Source organism: Poecilia reticulata, chromosome 16, assembly GCF_904066995.2.
Source record: "Poecilia reticulata chromosome 16, P_reticulata-male-v2, whole genome shotgun sequence".
NCBI classification, from domain to species: domain Eukaryota; kingdom Metazoa; phylum Chordata; class Actinopteri; order Cyprinodontiformes; family Poeciliidae; genus Poecilia; species Poecilia reticulata.
The window spans coordinates 6097320-6118492 of NC_088845.1; positions in this window are offsets into that span (position 1 = coordinate 6097320).

Sequence of the window (21173 nt, forward strand, 5' to 3'; positions counted from 1 at the left end):
CTTATAAGTGAAATGATCTACCAGTGGAACTAGAACTTTTTCATCAATATTAAGGAATTATTTGCTCTCAACAAGCTCCTGTTTCTAGCTGAAACGTTACTTTTAGTCTTATTTCAAATTTCCACTAGAAACTAGAACAAAATCACTTGCTAAGGTTTTGTGGTTTTGCAGTGTAGAAGCAAAATACATTGAAAATCAGTTTTTGTTGTTCCAGACCTCTCAGGTCTTCTGGTTCTGATCTATCTGTGTCCACAGAACCAGAACCAAACATAGAAAAGCAGCATTCAGTTTTTATTCTCCACAAATCTGGAACAAACTTCCAGAAAACTGCAAAACAGCCGAAACACTGAGTTCCTTTAAATCCAGACTAAAAACCCAGCAGTTTAGAGTTACTGGAAGATTGACCAACATATTTGTTTTGTATTGACGATTTCGATCATGGCACTTGACAAAATGTAATGTCTGTTACTCGTTTCACAGTTGGTGACCGTTTAAAAATATTTGTTGCTGACATGTTTATTTCCATATATTCTCAGTAATAAATGAAAACATCTGTAGCTTTCTGCTCTCCAACTGTTGGAGAAGTGAGTTTTGCGTCCTCATGTTCCTTCTCCTGATCCTCTTTGAGGATTCCCACCAGACGTGGGACCAGTGGAAGATGTAATCTCTGCAGGCCCCACTCATCTGGATTTGCTTGACAAACACTTTGAGAGAGAAGCAAAGGCTTACAAGGTGCCTGCAGCACAACAAGTGGCTCCTCTTGTTTGAGCGCTCTGGGGCCTGCAGACGTGTCACTGTTCTGACTCTGATTACGCAGAGTTCACGGCCCGGTAGGTGACAGCAGTGGATCAGGTGGTACAGATAAATCCTGAGATTTGCCTAATGGCTCGACTCCAGCAGCACCGCAGAAGAAGTGGATCACTGGCGAGGCCTCGCCCGTCCTTTTCATGATCTCATAATCACTTTTCCTGTCACTTGTGAGGAAAATCATGTAAATTCTTCTCCTTTGTTCTTTGGCTGCCTTTTCTCTCATCACTCCATTGTTTTTAAAGGGGATGTGTTAGGCAAAATTCACATTTTTTGTTTTTTAACTTCCAATTGAAAACGAAGCTTGTGAAAAAACACCACAAGCTCTTAAAAACGTACCCGTCAGGTTTTGACAACAAGTTGATGTTTTTTGGTGTCTGGAGAATCACTCGCTTCAAATTCCTCCAGAATGTAATGTCACAAATCAGCAGGCACTATCCGTTACCTAGCAACCCCCGCAAAGCTCAGACCGTTGCCTAGCAACCTAATCTGAGCCCCAAGATGTTTGGTCAGCTGGTTTTACCTCTGTATGCGCTGTACAAAGGCTGCTGTTAAAGACAAGCGTTTTGTTGTTGACTCACTGTCCACGAACTACATGCTGCATTCTTGTTGGTTGTGCAGGAGGCTCCACTTATGCTTTTCAAAGATGTACGGTTGTATAATTGCGCATCTGTCTTCAGCTGTTTTTGTGTGTGTGTGTGCGTGTGTGTGTGTGTTTTGAGGTGGGGGGTGTGGCCAGCAGCAGCTTATTTAGATTTAAATTGACAAGAAACCCTGAAACGGATAGAACTGACCAGACTAAAATGTAATTATCTAAAAATAATTATGAGCAAAAAAATGTCTTGAGCATGTTTTGTATAGCCCATAAATATATTCTGACATGTTCAAGGAAGTATGATTAACTATGTAAATGTGTTATTATGCAATAAAAAGCTATGAATACTGAATGGAGCTTAAATCTCATTATCTAAGAATGAGTTATGTAATTAATGTCATGGAAAACATGTTTTGTATAGTCTATGACCAGTTCAAGGTAGAATAATGAGTCACATAGCTTCTCTGTTCTCTTAAATTCAAAGTTTAAACCAGTATCATATGTATCATGTATCATGTGATGTAACATCATATAAACTCCTTTAGCCTCTTTGTTACTCCCAGTCTGTCTCAAAGATGATTTCTTTCCATTTTTTAATATAAAAAATGCCAAAATATGACAGTTTCATAGGTAATGAATTGTATTTCAACACCAAAAAGGTGTTTTTCAAAGAGGCTTTAACTGAACATGGGGCATGTAGTAGATGATTCGTTAAAAGATGATGGATCTCTGGTCCTTTAACAAATCTGTGCTTGATTTTTCTATCCTATGTCTTAAAGACGGGGCTTCCAGTCAGTTTTATCTGCTACAGATGGTTTCATTTGTAGCCCTGGTCATTATTCTTTTTCCTACAGTTGACCAGATTTCTCATGTTTTAAGCTCACACTGGACAGGACGGCGTCTCAAAGTGAATGAAAACAGACGTATAAAAAAACACACCAAAAGACTTCTTAAAAAACTGAAAAGTACTGATCAAGAAATAAATATAAAGATGTAAGAGTTGGCTGAAAATGTCGTACACTGATATAAGCCAAACCTGCTGGTTGAATAGTGATTTAGAAAAGAAAGGAAACGTCTTAAGTTATAGGGACGTAATTTACGTTTTCACGTCATCTTGAGTCTGTTGGATCAAGTTGTCCTCTAGCGCCCTCTGGTGTGAGCATGTGGCAACTTTTCTGTAGACATTTCTCTTAAAAGTACCTTTTTCAGCCTCACTCTGTCACAAGGGCTAAATAATCCTATATCATCAAAATGAATATTTTGAAAATCCATGAAAAACACCAATGACAGCACAGTTTGACTGATTCAAAATAAGATTTTAGCACCAACAAAGCGATCGTGAAACGACCGTTAACCGTAGTCGAACTAGTGAACGGTGATGATGTCACTTCCTTTAGATACGGTTCATCTGCTGGACTGATTCTTCTTCGTTTGTTCTTAAATTCTCTGATTTTTTTAAAATTTTACATTGTACAACAAGGCGTGAACTTCAGGTAGGAGAACTAAACGGAAAGTGAGAGAAAAATCAATCAGAGTTTATGTAGGATACAACTTAAGACCTGGAGGCCTGAAAACCTCTGATCAATTCAATAAATGCCAAATAAACGAAGACAGGATTAAAATAATATGACTTAGAAAAGGTAGCCATGGAAACAGAAGTTTAAACTTTTTTGTCGAAATAATTTTTTACATCTTCTGTGTTGGGTCAGATCGTCCTCTTCTGCCCTCTGGTGGGCACATGTGAGAAGCTGCGTATCTACCATGTTTTCTATTTTCCTCATGAATTTGGATGTAATCAAAACAGGAAAAAATTTGAATATTACAGAATATATACATTTATATTTGAAAGTGATGTTTAATTTGAACTGCACTGGGATTGCTGGGTGTTAAAGAAGCGAAAAAACTGTTTATGTGTTCAAACAGGTTACTTCTTGTTAATCTTTTACTGGTTTTATTCTGTCCCAGTAAAACTAATTTTCACTCTTTCAAATGCTCTAAAATCCACTTTATTTCTAATTATTCCTCGTGTCAAGCATCGGTAGATGTACTGGAAAAAAATCATTCTAAAACAAAACATTACAAAAAATACTAGAAGAAAATTAAACAGCATTTGAATAACAATCCACATTTTTTCTTTATAATATCGGTTTCTTGAAAAGAAGGGTTCAAAAGTACCTTTTTCTTGTCTTAGTCTGATAAAGCCAGTAGAGGTCGCTATTGTTGCTTTAAATGCGGAGATGACTTGTGATTGACACATACAGTACAGTACACTCACTTCACTCTTAATAATATAATTATAAAAGTATATTTGCCACAATGTCTTTATGTTCGTTCATAAAATGAGGAATTTTGAGCTTTTAAACAAGAAGATTTCCTCAAATTGGGTCTAAAAATTGGATTTATTTTTTGTCAGTGATGGAAAAAAATTAGAATAGTGATCTAGTCAAGTTTTATAATTCCATAATAATAATAATTTAGGCTGGATTTGAAGTAATGTAAATAAAAGTCTGATGAAAAGTCACTGATCTTTGGCTCACAGGAGCATTTTCTTATCTTATACTTCATTATCACCCTGCCTGCACACATATGGGAGAAAAAGTAAACTTAAAAAGATAAAGATGCATTTAACAGGTTGGTAATAGATAGAAAGCAGGGTAAATATTGGTTTTAAATACAAAATGGGTAACATGCAATAAAACCTGACACTGCTTTAGCCTACTGGATGTAAAATGTTTGCACACTTTAAGTATCTCAGGTGAGAAAATGTTCACCTTTTCCACTTCTGCTGCACTAAAATATTTTATACAAAACGACAGTGTTGGCTAAGTTATTTGACAGTAATAAAACATGGAGCTATGTTTGATTTCCCATGTTTTCCGGTTCTATGGGAAGACATTTTTCTGCAGAAAGTGAAACATGCGCCCCAGAAGTTAACATACCGTGAAAACATCTTCATTACTGGATCCACTTCACAGATTCACTTTCTCATAAGGCCAATTAAAGGCTTCGGTCACACCCTTTCCTATCTAGTCTGCCTCTAAACTCCCTGTGATCACACAGTTGTTTCACTGCTTTCTTTGCTTACTTTGTCATTTTTTGCACAGCAGTGCACACGCTCGGTGGCCTGTGTGCTGCTGCGTTCGCTCACAAACTACACCTGAGCATCACGCCTGCACGGCAGCCGTGTTCGCCGCTGCTTTGTCTGCTGTTACACGTCAGGTCGCCTCTGCCTGTGATTAATTAGCATCCAGTTTGTTAACCCTTCTCAATTGGCAGAGGAGCACTCGGGCTAATGAGCCGACAGCGAGCAGCAGCTTACAGAAACAAACGCAGCTCATCAGGATCTGAAGGCTGCTGGACTCACACATGAACTGGTGGCGTGATTCTGAGTCAAGATGACCATTTTCATGATCCAAATCTCCTCAAAGCCAGCTTAAAAATATTTCTAAACATGTCTAATCTGGTTCTAGATGTGAAACTGGATAAATACGCTGCAAAAACACAACATTTTACCAAGTTGTTTTAGTCTAGTTTCTACTGAAAATATCTTAAGAAACAAGACAAAACTGACTTACAAGTAACTTTTCAGCAAGACGTAGGAGGTTGTTTTATTAAGTCAATAAAAAAGAAGGACTTTATAATCTCAAATTCAAAACTTGTAAGATTGAAACCACAAGGAGAAGCTCTTTTTAAGTCTGTGGTGTGAAACTCTGGAACAGTTTAACTGTAAATAAGGCAACAAATTAAACACATTAAACAATTAAAGCTTCTGCATGAAGAAATGATCTATGCTAAATACGAGAAACCATCTCGATATGTTGCTGTTGAAGCATTATTAGCACCAATATGATCATTATTAATGTTACAGCTACTCTTAGTGATCATTTTACCTATGTGTATATTGTAAGCACATCATTGAATGAATCTGATTTAATCTGATTTATTGCTACAAATACATAATTGTGATGCTGCTGGAGAACGGGTGTGTTTTAATAAGTTTATACTTGTTTCAGTCATTTACTGTATTTCTGTCATTTTATTTGTAATTCATAACATTCAATAGATATTAATAAATACTTCTTTATATTGATGAAAAAGTACTAGTTACACTGGCAGCTTATTTCACCTTTAACCAGAGGCAGACATAGTACCCAAAAATGTACTCAAGAAATAGTAGTACTACTTCAAGACATTTTTACTAAAGTAAGAGTAAAAAAGTATTTGGTAAAAGGTTTACTCAAGTACTGAGTAACTGATCAAATTATCAATCATTTAATATTTAAAATTACGTCATCAGACGGACCAAAATGTAAAGCTGAGTAGAAATTTTCGTATTTTAAGGACGAAATTTACAATAATTCACATGAGTAACAAAAAAAAATAAAAAATTTCCAAATGCGTTTCATTCATTAAAAAAAATTGTGAAACTTTAACAGAAACTGCAGGTCTCTGTCTGTCTGGTGAATTTTTGGTTGAAACATGTTTGTGGGTAGAAAATCCAGAAATTTTACTCAATAGTAGAAATGCTTCATAATAAAATTACTCACGTAAAATAAAAATAAAAAAAAGTACAGCGTGATAAAAAAAAAACTCCTTAAACAAAATTATTTTCCAAACAGTTACTCAAGTAAATGTAATTTAGTAAATGTAACTAATTGCTGCCCAACAAATACCTTTTAATAATGACTAAACAAGTTCCTATATTTTGCTAAAAGTTACTTGTAATTTAGTTTTGCCTTATTTCAAGTGGACTAAGAGAAACTGGACCACTTGAAAGATTTTGTCAAGCTACCATTGCCGTTTGAGTAACGGCCAATCAGAGCCAGGAGGAGGGTGTTAGCGCTGTCAATCAACATAGTGTACACGCTGTTCAATGTGTTAATGGCGGAGAAACAACTTACTCTTTCAAGGAAACTGTTTATCCACAGTCACTGGTGGCTACGCTAACTAGCCTTAGCATTCGTGTCAGGCTATGATAGCTAACAAATGCTTCAGCTTTAAGCATAGATATGAAATGGTTTTCTGACGGGTGCAAAAATGGGAATATAAAGGGTTAAAATGACTGCTAACTGAGTAAAATAATGTATTTTTTATTAAAATATGCTAAAAAAAGAGACTAGTACAGTTTTCCACGACACATCTTGCAGCACATTCTCAGCAGGTTTGACCCATTTGGCCGTGACAGTCATGAAGCGGTCCGGTCCAGAGCCGCTGCCGCTGCTGCCGCTGCTGCATTGATGAAGGTTTAGAGTCAACAGCCACGCGGTGTAGCAGCAGTTTTACCATCTGATCGACACGTGACAGCACCCCCACTGCGCGTCCTGCAGGGGCCTGAATGATGGATGAGCTTACCCAATAACAATGTAGGTTATAATCTATTGAGATGAAACATGTTTGACTTTAATTGTTTCTTCTCAGTCAGAAGAATAAAGATGTGTTGCAAACTTTTTTCCAGGTCAGAAGAGAAATATATTAGCTGTTTAGCTCAATCAAGCTAATTAGGGTGCAATCAAGGCTTTATGATTATTTAACATTTTGCCTCTTTGATGTTGACGCTTTGGATTCATCGCTCTGAGCGTGGAGCAGACACAAACATCTGAGCTTTTAGCGTTTAGCTGACGTTACCCCACAGGAGCTGAACTCATGTAAACACCCTGAACTTTTTGTTTGTTATCGCACTTTATTTTTTTATTATAGATTATAGATTTAGTTTTGGGGAAAACCCCAAACTGTGCTTCCCAGATTATGGAGTGAAAAATAATGGCCCTCATTACTGAAATGTCAAAAACTACGGCTCTGGTTTGTCCTCATTGGTTGCTGTGATTGCTTGGTTGTTTTAATTGGACGAGGTGTTAGCGGAGGTTCCTTTTGATTGGTCAGTGTGACCACCCCGCATCTCGTCCCCCAGGACTCCATTAGCCGCTGCCAAGTCCGAACGTGTTTGTTAAATCTCGTCTTGCTGCGCTTCGCGACAGCAGAAAAACGACTCCGAGCGCACAAACTGTAATGCTATATTTATAAGGCAGTATTTATAAACACATTTGCATATATCAAGATGAAAAAGTTGTTTGAATAGGGGGGCAATTTGCATTTGGTGAAACATATGGCGGAGCCGCGGAAGCCATGGGCCATGCCTTCATTACCCGATCTTCATTTCATCAGCTCCCCGCTCTCCCACTGCGCCTCCCCACGGCGGAGCCTTCTGTCCCCGAGGTTTCAGTGACAGGGGACAATATGTCCCCAAGGTGAGGAGCGGGGAGGAGGGACGCCGCACGCACACCGCTCCTCCAATGATTATTTAATCAGACTCTTCACTCTGGATCTGAGAAAGGAGCCACGTACAAAGCGGTGCTTATTACCCATTTGTTCGACGCAGGGATGGAGAGAAGAAGGGGGAGCGGAGTGGATCGGTGGCTGGAGGACGGGCGAAAAAGGGAATGAAGGGAAGTGGGACGGGATGGAGCGGGAATGTGGAGGGATCAAGAGGTTTGACATAAAAAGGGACTAAAACATCAGATGAAGGTGGTGAAACTTCATTAGTTCATTTCTGCTTTACTCCTGAAGGCCAGCATTGGGTAGACGATGGTTTACACAGAGGCGCCCCTGGCCTGTTTGTCGCCCTGGGCGAACAACCTTTTCTTTCGTGTACCACATTCTCTCCAATAGAGCTTTAATATCAATCAAACATTAAATATAAAATAAATTAGACTACCATTCTGACAATAGACTCAAACTGTACTAAATATGAACAATTTAATAAATTGTAATGTTTAAGGACTTCAGCACTTAAATATTGGTTTTACTTTCACTCTGTACAATTAAATAACTTTAATAATTAACCTCAGACAAGTGAACATGATTTGCAAAATACTTTTCATTAACACTTATTTCTTTGCAATTAGTTGTCACTGAATAAAACACACGACAGCTTCACAAACTTCTGCTGGTGTGGGAGAAACCAATCTGTTCCACAGTTTAGCCTGGTCATATAAATAATTATAAAGGTATCAATAAATTGAATTAAAAATAATTTTTATATATTTTCCAACTCCATTGAAATTTGTCCCTAGTTTTTGTCAACACCGTCAGAAATGAAAAGAATGTAAAAAAAAAATTAAAAAAAATCAGGCATTATTGGGGGGCACCAGAAGTTCTGAGGACCCCATGACCACTTCCCTTCTCTTCCTTTGCTAAGAGAGCTAGTTAGCTCCAGTTAGCTTATGTTATTCTTTAGGTTTTTCTTCTTTTTATTCCTAAGTTGTTTGTCACAACCATGATGTGTCAACACCATAACTGACAATTTACAAAAATTTGATGAAATTTTGTGAAATAAAAACTTAATTTTGGTAAAATGTAAAGATTTCATGGACCTGATGAGCTACAATATGGCCTCCTTCAGAATAAAATCATATAAGTTGAGGTAGTTTGGCTTTTTGTCAACTCCGTCAGATGTCAACTCCATCAGTTTTTCTGACTCTTTCAGTGAAATTGTTGTCAAATCTCACTTAAATGTGCAATTAAGTCATTTTAATGTATTTTACATAAATTGCATTACTTCACATGTATGAAGTTTTTCATTTTACTCACTAGTTTCTCACCACCTTCAGTTCTGTGTCAACTCCGTCATGCAGTGTCAACACCGTCAGATGGACTTTTTGTTTTAAATAATATTTATTTTGTTTTTTGAGAAGCATTTGTCTGTAAAATGAGTAAAAATATCACTAATAGGGTCATTAAAAATTATTTTTTATTTATTTTTGTCAGATGGTGATGACAACGTTCTGGGTCAGGTCGATTAAAAATGTAATTAAAAAAAAAAATGTTGCAACTGGTAGCCTGCACCTCAGCATCTTTACATTTCCAAAACATTATAAGGTTGGGAAATAACAAAAAAAAAATTGTGGGAAAATTAAAACCCATTTTGTCCCTATTCTCAAGAATCACTGATTTATAGCCTCTTACTGCAATGATGAGTTATCCTCTCAGCTCCTACAGCTTACTGAAAATGTACTTCTTAGTTAGTTTTGTCTTATTTCAAGTGCACTAAGATATTTGAACTAGAAACCAGATCAAAAATACTTGGTAAGATTTTGTGTTTCTGATTCATGTCACAGCTCTAATAACAAGATTTTCTTGAACATACAGTTCATAAGCTGGTCATGGTATCAAATTGTCCCAGAAGTTATCGCGATTAATGATAATATTGTTTTATTGAGAAAATGTTCAAGTAATTTAATTGCAATGGCATAATAATTCAAGAAAACTCTCAAAGATCAATAACTTTTAATATTTAACACAGTAACTGGAAGACAATTAAAATATCCAAAATAAGCAAACGAAACAAGAGAAATGACAAAACTTATTAATTAGTGACTAGTCGAGACCAAAGCACTGGACTGAAGACTTTTGTCACCCAGTTTTTGGTAAAAACGGAGAAAAAAAAGAGAAAAACAATAAATCATCCATCTGGAAATTTTAATTTACCATTTGATTAATTGATTTATTCCTTACTGCGACAGGCCTGACTCTTCATTTTGTAGCATTTATTTCTCTTTAATGATCCAAACCGGACAAACACATAGCTAGCATTGTGCTACCACAGAGCTAGAGAGAGAGCAGGTGAAAGCACAAAGCTGTTGAGTTACAACGGAGCGGAAAGCTGGATGAAAGGAGAACCGAGTCGGTTCGTGTTGGGGTTTCGGTCGGGTGGAGGTCCTGCAGGTGAAGACTCCGTCTGTGTCTGGCTCCTGTTTGTCAACCCACAACACAAACGCTGCATTTGCATGTGCAAAAAAGTGTCCCGAGTTGATGAGCTGCGGCCTCTTCAACCCTTCAGCGATTTGTTTAAGTGCATATTGAAGCTCCTCAGACATCGTTTGTTGTTGTGCGTTATCTGCTGCCTTTCTTTCTCCCTTGCTGTTCGTCTGGTGGTGCAGGGTGGGGTTAGAGGAGGGCGCGGTGGTCACAGTTGTCTGACACGGTTTCTGCCCTCAATGTTTGTCTTACTATTTCCATACCCTAATCCCATTTGGATAGGGTCGAGTTTAGAGTCAGGTGGTTGTTTTTGAAGGTCACTGCAGATATTTATGGACTATGTGACTGGAAGCATTCATCTGAAAGTCTAAATTTAGAGGAAGCTGTAAAAAATGTTTAGCAGCTAACAGTTTTTTCAGCTGTTTCTAATGTTGTGAAGAGGATCTGAATAACAGATGTGTGAAAGGGAAAGTTTATCTTTAATCATCTTCAGGTTATAGCAGAAACTGAGAGCATTTCTTTTTTTCATACACCACCATTGCTGAATGTAGTGAATTATTGTACTGTGTGCTAAAATCACAGTGACTATCTAAAAGCTGAAAACAATAAATTAACTGAATTGTTGAGTAACCATTTTCCCGGTCACAGCAGTACACAATATAATACACAATATATAACACACAATATATAATGCACAATATATAGTACACCATTTATAATACACAATATATAATACACAATATAATACACAGTATATAATACACTATATTATACACAATATATAATACAATACACAATATATAATGCACAATATATAGTACACCATTTATAATACACAATATATAATACACAATATAATACACAGTATATAATACACTATATTATACACAATATATAATACACAATATATAATACACAATATAATCCACAGTATATAATACACTATATTATACACAATATATAATACAATACACAATTTATAATACACAATATATAATACACAATATAATACACAGTATATAATACACTATATTATACACAATATATAACACACAATATATAACACACAATATATAATGCACAATATATAATGCACAATATATAATACACAATATATTACACAATATAAGACAATAGTTCCAGTTATATAACTCAATTTAATATGGCATTAGGGCCGTTAAAGTTCTGAAAGTTGAAAACTTGTTAGAAAAAAACTCTTTAGATTAATTTTAAAAATTTCCTAAAGAAAACTTTTGGAGCTCAAAGATAAAAGTTTTTGATTTTGAAACTTAAAAGTCAAACGTTTTTGACTTTACAAGCTCGGAAAATTTCAATGTTTTTTTCTGGAACATTTCAGAGATTAATCCCAAATTTTCTGAAATTCTTGCTGGTGGAAAGTTTTTCCATTTTTTCTTTATCTACAGTTGCCATAATTTGCTGTTATAATTTTGAAGCTTGACAAAGTGTGGTACAAAAACACTTCTGGTGCTATCAGCTGTTTACATTTTTAATGTGACAACACAATGAACTGCATATTGCATGAAGTTGAAATACATAACGGAGGATTGATCTCTGAAGTTTATTGAAGGAGTTAGGGACCAGAGCCACCTGCAAATAGCTAAAATCACCAGAAACCACCTCTAAAAAAGCTTAAAACTGCTTATTTTAGTAGTTCAAACACCAAACCTACCTTAACACTCTTTAATGCTCACAGTTGAAACCTTCTAAACGTTTCTGCAGAAGCTAACATTTCCCGTCTTAGAGGTGGTAAATGTTAGCTCAAAGTCTTTTATCTTTGAGGAACAACCAATCAGCACCAAGGGAAATGACTGATGCGTCTGGATTGGCTGCTTTATTATTCTACTGTTTTCTAGAATAATCTTTAATAAAATGGTTGAGAAATCCATTAATTGATTAATTATACTTTTCTTTTGTCTCAAACTTGCCACCATACAGGAAAACCTGCCTGCGCTATCAGCCCAGTTGCTGCATTTCTTCTTCCTGGGTGTAGTTGGACGCATCCAACTATTCTCACCCATAAATGGAAAAAAAATCCACTTCTTGGCTATGTAAACACTCTGCAGAAAAATACTGGTTTAATTAATTTCCCTTTATGATAATGATTTAATCTTAGGCCAATAAATAGTAATTTTTGCAGTGCATTTCATCCCCCTAAGTGAAACCCCAATATTATTTTTTTGGCGTTGAGACGGGGGCAAACAGGATGAGTGCGTCATTAAAGCCGCACATCATCAACAGGCGGCGACTCGGGGAAAAGCATCCAGTTTGTTAATAAGTAATGACTGCCCGAGATCACAGGAACCTAACACTACAACAAAACAAGTTAAGCACAAAGCTTTGATAATGACTGTTAATAATTCAGAGTGTGTAATTATCGCTTTACAGGAAAGCACGATGGCGGCAGCTTGCTGTAGGGATGGTGGCAATTAAAGATGAGAGAGATCAGGGTCAACGGATCAAGGAGAGGCAAAGCTGGGGATTGTGTTGAGAAAGCAGACGATGGCCTTACGAGATCTGGTGAAAGATTAGACAGATGGACTTTTAATATCTTGAAAGAAATGTGCAGTAGATTCTTGATTATGAAGCCAAAATAAAGGAGCTGGATGTGAAAAAGTCTTTCATAAAAGGAAAAGTAGCGTCTGCTGCTCAATCAGCAAGGGTGGATGTTTCTACGAAAGCAGGTGATGTGCAAACCAGGTCTGGACGGTACCAGAAAAATATAAAAGTGGGATTGTATTGCAAAAAATCTGACAAATGCTTATGCTTTAGCCATCTATCTTACAGCCTTCACATTCAGTGTTTGTACAAAGATCAGTTACAGTCTAACTTTATCCCCTGAACACATGACATTTGAAAGACTCTGTCCTTTTGCATCCAAGCAGTCATTTGTGTCTGCAGTATTGCATGAAGTGCTACTGAGATGCCGCCGTTTGAGGAGCTCTGATCTGCAGACATCCCGTAATATCTGTTAATCTTGGAAGAGTTATGAGGTCATTTCCAAACAGCTTTAAGTCTTATTCACAAGTAGAAACCATTTAAGACATTTGTCAATCTTAGGAGTGGGCTTCCCAGAAAATTCACCCCAGGTCAGATGTGGATGCTTAGAAATTGTAAAAAACACCAAAGCTCGACAATTGGTAAAAGAAACTGAACATGTATGATTTGTTTGTTGGGAGGAGTGAATGATAAAGCCTCTTCTCTCTAAAACGAGTTTGGCAGAAAGTTTTAGGTCAGCAAAGCTGCATCTGACAGAACGTAAGACGTCTGCAACGATGTTCTCTGGACAGATGAGACAAAAGTTTGAAGAAAATCAAACAAGGACCTTTGCACCTTATGTTTAGTGAAAATACACGGAATTCCTCTGTTTACCAAAGTTTTCTAGAGTCAAATGTGGGTACATCTGAGTCACAGTTGGAGTTGGACCAATCTGTTGTCGATGAACCGAAACACATCAGCAAATATACAACAAAACAGCTGAAGAAGAAAGGATTCAAGGACCTAGAATGCAAAAATTCTAAATCTTACCATTTGTATTTGTCTTGTTTAAAAATTTAAACAAGACTAAACTAACCTATAAGTATCTTTGCATCAAGATTTAAGAGCTTGTTTTAACTTAATATTAACTCCTTAATATTGATGATAAAGTACTAGTTCCACTTTCAGATCTTTTCAGTTATAATATGACATTTTTAATCTGCCAGCTACATCAATATAAAGGAATTACTGAGTTAAAAGAAGCGCCGCTATCTGGCTTAAAAATTACTTGCAAGTTAGTTTTATTTTAAATGTACCAAGGTATTTGCAATAGAAACTATAGCGGAAATACTTGGTAAGGTTTTGTGTTTTTTCAGTGTAGTCGAGGTTCAGACCTGAAACTGACCTGAAATAAAAGTCTGCAAACCGAATTTAGCTGAAGCCATTTTGAAAGACGACTGGGCCAAAATGCACCAGGAGCAAACTGATCAAAAACCATCTACTGTGTCCCGATCTGTTAAAACCTCACATTTTCTTTATGCTGCATCCACGAGGTCTCTGTCTGCGGAGGAATCTGCGACCTACCACTTCCTCAAATCTGCCTCCCTGATGTCCCAGAGACCTTGAGTTACTCCAGCCAAATGTCGAGGTTTCACATTTGCAACTCAAAACTAGTCGGATCAATGGCATATGTAATCACGCCTGTTTGTCATCCCTAGATTTGAATTTCACAATGTCTGTGTGGAGCAGAGAGGTAGGGAGGAAAAGGAAAAAAACCCTGGAAAGATGTCAGACGTCTCTCAGAATCTGTCTTTCAACAGCTTCACGATCCTCTTTGACGCCAAAGGGCATTCACATGCATTTGGCGGCCATTGTTGGCAGCAAAATGACTAATCATAACATCATTGACGTGCTTTTTTTTTGTAAACTGCCTACAGACGACAGTACCATTGACAACCTTTGCTCCCATCATGAGAGAAAGAGTTAATTTGATCATGATGACACCAGTTTCTCTCTAAAGGCCCTTTTCAGGCCAGCCGCAGCAGCTGGGGCTGGAAGGAGCAGGCGATGGGATGAATCCTCAGCACTGATAGATGGAGAGGAGAAGGTGGAGGGGGCGTAAATAACAAGAAGAGCCGTTATTACGGCTCCATTTAAGGAACGAGAGGGGTTTCTGAATTGCCCTGGATTGCGATCCTGTGCTCCTCCATTCCTATGTAAGACCCTCGGAGCGGCAGAATGGGCCTTGGGCCAGTGCGAGGTGCTGAGGGTGGAGAAAGAATAAGATCACAATTGCATTTTGAGCCCAAAGAGGCAGAAACGAGGAGCCGATGAGCCCCTAATTGCCAGATGGTGAATATTTTTGCTCCCTTTCAGCAGAGCATTAATTGCAGGGCTGCCCGGGGGTTGAGACGTACTGATCAGTGTGGCAGAGGATTCTGACCCTGATTATCCCCTCAGACTGGGGAGACAGTCTGAGGGGATGGTGGGGGGCATGAAGGTGTTTAGGAGCCAATCATTTGCCTATTGAGCCACCTGGGCCTTGACATTTTGGGGCTTCAAGTCGGAGGCCGCTGATGATCAAACTGGGTTGAGGGTCTTCTGGGAGCGAAAGCAAGAGGGGAGGAGAGGAGTTTCGGCAGGGTGGTGAGGGGCAAAAAGACCACCCCCCCTGTCATCTTCTCCCCTCCCTGTCACCCACCTTTCCCTCCTCCTGCTCCGCCTTTCCCAGCCCCGAAGCTCCTCGTTTACATATCTCCAAAAGACGTAATTGAATTAAATAAAGCTTTCCTTCGGGGCAGCTGCCACAGCTGCTGTTTGTGGCATGTCAAAAGGCCCGCCACTTTAAGAGCACTTACATATGCTCCAAATTAGCAGGTCAGATAGGCGGACGCGCGATGACAGAGCCACGGCTGCCAGCGCGACAAGGGGCCCACAGCTGTGAGCAATTCACCGTGCAGAGAGGGGGCTCTTTAAGACCTCTGATTATGAAGGGCAGCGGTGCACGTGCTCATTCACATACACAACATTACCAGGCATTCATGTGTGCCGACACACACACACACACACACACACACACACACACACACACACACACACACACACACACACACACACACACACACACACACACACACACACACACACACACACACGTCCACATTGCCACAGATGTAGAGACTGAGGTCACTGCAACAATTAGGCAAATATTGGTCTTTTAATACAAAAATTCCTCAAGAAAACAGGGCACAATTAGTGGACTAACTGATTGAAAAAATATATTTTTGACAGCAAGTTAACATTTTTTAGTGTCTGGAAAATGAGCCATTACACAAACCTCCAGAATAGAGGCGCTACGCCGTTACCTAGCAACCTGAGCAAAGCCTAGCTCGTTACCTAGCAACCCATGCTGAGCTCCAGGATGTTTTGTCAGCTGGTTTTACCACTCTATGAGCTGTATAACGGCTGATGGAAAAGACAAATATTTTGTTGTTGACTTACCATACGGAAACCTCTTGCTGCATTCTTGTTGGTTGTGAAGGAGGCTCCACTTCTATTTTTCAAAGATGTACGGTTGTGTAATTGCGCATCTGTTTGCAGCGTTTTTCACATGCCAACAGCAGCTTATTTGGATTTAAAGCTACAAGAGGCCCTAAAACGGCTCATTCTGGAAAGGAGCAAGAAACTGATCAAATAAAATGTCGTCGTCTAAAAATGATCTAAAAATCTAGTGAACATGCTTTGTTTATCCCACAGACCTATCCTAACATGTGAAAAGAACCACAATAGGTTTAAACACAAACTAGTCTATCATATTGTGAACATATTCAACCTGCCACCTAAAGGCATGTAGCAGATTTTTCCTCTAAGCTAACTGCCATTTGAGTTTGTTTTTAAAAGTCCAGCAGTGCATGTTTTGCTTTAGAGCTCGTCACATGCAAATGGTTGCATCTCTGAACAGTTTAAATCATCTGGAAAAAGAGATGCACTGGGGATAACTCCAGGTGGGTCGCACAGTAACCATTTATTGGTTTTTAATGGAAATCTGTTTAAGCGCAACAGACTTTAACTAAATGGAGATTTGATAATAATGTAAATGAACGATTACAATGAAAGCCCAAAAGAGATTCAAATTTCTAAACTGCTCTTTTAGACTGGGAATATGTTCTAAAAACAACTTTAAGTCTATTTTAAAATAGATGCTCTGCTTTGGTGGACATGTTTCTAAAACAACGTGACCAGCATTCACAGTAAAAACAAAAATACAAATATGGATTTTATAGGACAAAATTAATTCACATTTTCTTTCTGAACTAGCTAACTAGACTTTGACTAGACCACTAAATGCATTCTGTTGCATTTCGAAGCATTCGCAGCTGTGTTTGGGTCGCTGTCCTCACATTTCAGTCTGGAATATTTTGGTTTACAGTGGAGTTTAGTAACTGCAGGGTTTTGAGGTCCAGTGGCTGCAAAAGTATTATACCAGAAATCCTTTGTTTTGTTACGTCCAATTGGTATATTGGTCAATCATTTCTACGTCTTGGCTCAGGATTCGAAGGGTTTGCTTGCTCTCACAAATGCAATGTTCACTCTTGGGAAGATTGGCAATTTTCTCACAATTTTCTTCTCTGTTTCTCCAGAAGTAAGACAGAAAACTGGACATTTTCATAAAGCAATTTGTACCTTAGGATGTTAGTCAAAATGTATAAATATCTGAGGGTATTTCAGAGCTTTTTAATTCCTTATTTGTTATTTACAAATTAATTCAGGTACGTAATTGCTCTCTAGTATCTGTTCAAATTGATTGCCTGTAAAATAATGAGATTAAGACCACGAAAAACAGCTGCTTGGGTTTAGACATTAAAAAACCAAATTGTGACGGTTATGTTTCACTTCATGGCCGCCAAAATATTGTCTCCTGGTTTCACTGGAACCATTTGTGAAGCAAAAGGAAACAAATATTTTCTCATCTATAGGTGGACACATTGCTGTGGAGGAAACCAAAACTTCTTCTCTTCCCATTTTTTTTTTGTTTCTTTTCAACAAACTCTTGAGTTTGACCTACTAACATCAGTAGACGTGTTTGTTGTGATGCCCAATCTACACTTCCTGTACCGTCCCAGATCTTTCTCTTTCTCAAGTCCGCTCTTCAGAGCTTTAGGTGAAACAACAAACAGCAGCATTTGTGCTGCAGCAGAACTGATCTTTATAGTCACTTTTCATGTGTTGAGCAGGAATCATAAAGTCATCAACACTTAACTTCGTTTATGTATCGAGTAAGACACGCCTGTCTTATTGCAATCAGGCGTTGCGAACAATCATCTAATGACTTGTCACTCAAGGTCTGTTGGGCAATTATGTTGCATTTGCATGGTAGTCAATGATGTTTATGACAAATAATCTATGTCTTAATTGCTTATCTGTTTTCCTTAAGACTGAAGTGTACTCATGATTAGATGTGATGAGCTGGAGACTCAGGTAAGAAAGGTAAGATAAAGTTGACAGGTTATATTTATCTGCAAAGGATTTTATTTGTAGTTGGCTAATAAATAATGAAGCTAAGTTTTGGAGGGAGGTCAATATTTGCATATTTTTTCTTTATAAACTTTATCTTCTAAGGAACAATACAAAAATAATTGATTATTGGTGAGTCTCTTTTAAACATATTGGTGTATTTAGCAAAGTTTAATGATTGGACTTATCCAAGTCTTCTTCGTTGTAAATCACCTTTTACACAGCAGTTCAGTTTACTCTTGGTTCCCCAAATTATGTTTATTCTGTACCAAGAATGCATCACTTCAAATCTACGTGCTTTTCGACCAAAGCCTCACCAGGCAAAATCAAGAGTTAGCAATACTCAACAACTTTAAAACTGAAAACCATGAGGTAAAGATTTGCTCACTTCCTGACCCCACTGAGGGCGTGTTGTGACACATCACGGTTAATATTACAGCTTTATGCTGCTTTCACACTGAACACAATTTGAGCATCAGGAGCATCTGGTTTATATTCAAAGTCTATGTGGACGTGAGTCGAAGGCGCATAGCGGCACGTTTCGTGCGTCTCTGTGATTGAAACGTTGGACACACAAAACGTCTGTCTGTGATCCTAATTAATTTGTTTATTTACTTTTGCTCAGTTAAATTTCTTATATATACATTGTATATGGTATTTTTTGTAGTTGATAATGTTGTTATTCATGTCTTATTTCTTTTCTTTCTCCTATGTGATGGAGATAGATATTATTTAAAATGTATATATGTGTTATTTAAGTCACCTAATTAGCTCTGCATCCTGAAGAAAAATATGGTATTTTAGAAGATAATTTATCTTTCACGTTGCCAGTAATGGCGAAATTTATAGTAAATAATAAAGATTTTGTGGCATTCTCGTTTAGTGACATAATTATATTAGTTGTGTTACCACCCCCACGCCACTAGAGACAGTAGCAGGCCCGAAAAGATGCGACTAAGAAGCAGATTTAGAAGTACACTGAAAGCTACGGAATGAAAAAAGCTGTGAGCTGCGCTGAAGTAAATAAAAAAGAGAAGCTGAAATACATGCTGAGAGTGAAACTCCTTCCTAAAGATGAAGCTGTATCACAGATTTCAAAAGAAAATTTCAACGGGAGACCGCGGATAATATAGGAAATAGCGCCCCCTTCACTTCCGGAGTGCAATGGTCCCATTTCCAAATAAGGTAAGAGGCTGACAGTGGTCCGTCTCCGCCCCTTCCTGTTTGCTGCAGCGAGGAAAACATCGCTGATAGCGACCGTCGTCTCTGCCCAGCTAGTTTATGAAACTCACAAAACATCTGAGTTATCTGGTAAATCCAAACACGCTCTGACGGCAACATTCTGTTGACTTCAGTGAATAAAACCCAGAAACTCTATATTTAATCCGCTCTTGTTCAAAAGTAACCGGGAGATGGAAAAAAAAGGAAAGAGGCTCTAATGAGCCGTTATGAGCCGTCACCGTCGTTTGTTCAATAAATACTGAACAGAAAATGTTCAGCAAAGACAACCGAGCCTCCGTTATGATTGCAGAAACATAATATTTTGGTGTTTCATCCACCTTGGTACAAAGAGAGAGATCGTCAAAGGGAAACAGCGGCTCGTCTAGAGCGAATGTGACATGAGTAAAATGTCAAGCATTAGCATTAGCTTCTGCTACCATAGCGGTTTAGCATCAGCAGGGCCAATGTTTATGATTTGTGCTTCAGGGTTAGTGCCACAAATTCGTAGTTAAATGTGGACCACATGTGTAAATTGGACCATTCCTTTCCGGCTCTTGTTTTTGAATATCGATGGATTAAACACAGTCACAAGTTAGCAAGTGTACCTTCTGTCTGTCATTTTTATTTATACTCTTATAGATGAAATGAGCTGGTTAACAACAGACCTGAATTCAGCTCATGGTTGTCAAACGGAATGTAAATAAAACAAATATGGAGCCTCGTTTCTTAACCCCTGACCCTAATTCAGATCATAGGGGTGTTTCTGTGGTGGACAGAAAGCCTGTGACTCAGCTGTTTGCCTGAAACATTTGAGAATAATAGATGTGAAGGCACACCAAACAAGGACCTTTAAAAAATGCATGAGTGCCCCCCACCCCACGTGGAAACCTCCCTCTCCCCCCTCAGAATAGAGCTATCACTGGTGCCTGTTATCTCCCCGAACCCCCAGGTAGAAAATGGTAATGATACCACTTAACATCGCTGCACATATGGAGGGAAAATGGAAATGCCAACAGCACCTCAACTATAAAGCAAATCAAATTGAAATATTAATCCGCTGATTAATATAACATTATGAGGGCCCATTCTCTTTGTTGTTAAACAACAAAGGGTTGCAAAATAAGCAACTGCCTAAGAGGTAAGGGGTTTAAAAGAGTCCCACAGAGGTGCTAAAGCCCCTTTCAAACATCATTACTCTGCATAATGCATTCCCTTCCACAGTGCTGAGATTTGATATTGATGTTTACTCATTTATTTTTTAATTAACGCTCGTTGTTAATGAATTCTTTGATGAGAGGCATTTTGTAAATCATTATCCTTGGAAGAGGAAAAAAGGGATGGATTGCCGTTACCCTTTATGCTCGTGACAGAAGAAAAGATGCAAGGTGTAAGGGGAAAAAAAAGTTACGAACAAGAAGCGGGGTCATTGTGTAAAGTTTGTTTTCTGATGCGTTGATTTTTCTTTTCCCCCTGTTGGTTCGTCTTGTTGCTGTTTTTCGTTGTTGCGTCGTATCTACAGGGATGAGCTGGAAAGTCGACAGGGACAGGGAGCCTCTGTGGATACTTAGCTAATTGCAGGAATATAACTCAAGGCTTTCAGGGAGTCGTTCAAGTGGGGAGGACGGACGCAGTTTCATCCACACAGCCCTCTGTGGGACTCCGTCCTTCCCTTCCTCATCACTGGGGATCTCTGTGGAGGACGTGAGGTAGACAGATAAACAAGGAAAGTTTGTACCGGCAGTTTTGTCACAGCTGCTTTAATGTAGCACAATTATTACATTTATGT